This window comes from Penaeus monodon, chromosome 15 (genome assembly GCF_015228065.2).
Source record: "Penaeus monodon isolate SGIC_2016 chromosome 15, NSTDA_Pmon_1, whole genome shotgun sequence".
In the NCBI taxonomy this organism is placed as follows: Eukaryota; Metazoa; Arthropoda; class Malacostraca; order Decapoda; family Penaeidae; genus Penaeus; species Penaeus monodon.
Genome location: NC_051400.1, coordinates 43,672,125 through 43,673,814, shown reverse-complemented (window position 1 = coordinate 43,673,814; position 1,690 = coordinate 43,672,125).

Sequence of the window (1,690 nt, the reverse complement as noted above, 5' to 3'; positions counted from 1 at the left end):
AAATATTTTATCCCTACATATAATCTGTATGCGCGGGGTTTGTATGGCTAACCCCCAACTATAAAAAAAGGGGTTCCCATCTTCCTTAAAGCGAATAGGGAATTTTTATCGTAAATTAAAAAGGCTAAAAAAAACAAATTGGGCCCTTTTTATAACACCCCAAGTTTAAAATTTGAAAATTTCGCCCCCAAAGCTCTTGCCATTTTATCTTTTAAAAGGCTCCATAAATTGAAAGCGGGGGCATTTAGGGGAAACGAGCGCCCAAAGTCCCAGCCCCAAACAAACCCACCTATTTCCCACTAAGCCCTTAGGTTATATCGCAACCCCTTTTTCCTGTAAAAAAATACTTGATATGACATCGAAAGTTTTGAAACATCAATGGAAGTTCCGCAGTCCACTACCGGGTTTGGCCCCCTATCAATAATATAAAGTCCAAACGTAAAAAAAACGTTTGGGGATGTAAACCTAATCTAGCAAAATTGAAAAAAATGATATGCCCTGGATAAAATTAATGAAAATTACCCCTTTGATTTTTAAAAGGGGTCTTGGTGAAAGGGAAATCTCCCCCATCGCCCACCCGCAAGTGAGAACAATGAAAATAACTAATGCCCTTTTAAAAAAAAATTTTAGTTTTTATGAGGAAATTTTCCCAAAAAACGCAAAAATCTAAAAATATATTTTTAAATTGATTCACGAAGAAAAGTAAAAAAAAAAAACCAAGAAATTTCCAAGGAAAAAAAATTAAAATTCAAAAAATTTACCCCGACTGTGACAGAAAGGGGTTACCGGCCTTTTCATTTTTTCCCCCTCTGGGGGAATCTTTTGGAGGAGTTTGCTATTAAAAAAGACCTAAAAAAGGGTTTAAGGAACGCCCCAGAATAATTTTAAAAGTTGAAAAAAAATTTTAAACAGGCCTTCGAGCAAAAGGGGTTGAAACCCCAAAATGCCCACTCCATTATGATCGCCTTTCTTACGTCCATTTGTAAAAATTTCCCCCCCCAACCCTGGCTTCTTTTCATAAAAAAACCCTTTAAAAAAAATCGATTTAAAAAAGACCCAGAAAAGAATAGGGCTTATCGTAATTGGACCAAACTATACCTCTTATACTGATGCCTAAACCGCTAAAAATCCTTCCCTAAAAAAAATTCGGAGAAAGGGTTTTTAAAAACAGTAAAAGTTCGCCTACAACGGGGGGTTCTAAAAAGGGGACGGGGTTTAGGGGGGGCCATTTGAATGATTACTTTGGGTAAAGGGGCCCAAATTAAAAGCCCCAATAAAAAATTTTTGATAACCTTTTAAAAAAAATTCTGAAGATTATTCTTTTTAAAATTTTTTACATGCATTTTAAAATTTCCTAAAATTTCCTGACAACGGGGCCCCAAATTTCAGAAAAATCTTCAAAAATTTCAAGTACGGCAACCCAAATTTTTTAACCCAAAATCCCCCCCCCGTCCGTCTCTCGAAAGGCTCACTTTTTCGTACAGTTTTTAAACCCCTGTCTGCGTTCCATAAGACCCAAAGCGGTGTATCTCCCGGGCCCCGCCTCTCTGACAGTATTTCATTACGCTCTAAAACTCGCAAAGGTTGTGGGGAACTGATTTTTTTGTCATTTTGAAATTGAAAATTGTTTTTGTACTGGGATATAAGGATTTTGTTTTTTTTTTAACCCTTTCTTTTATTGCATACTATT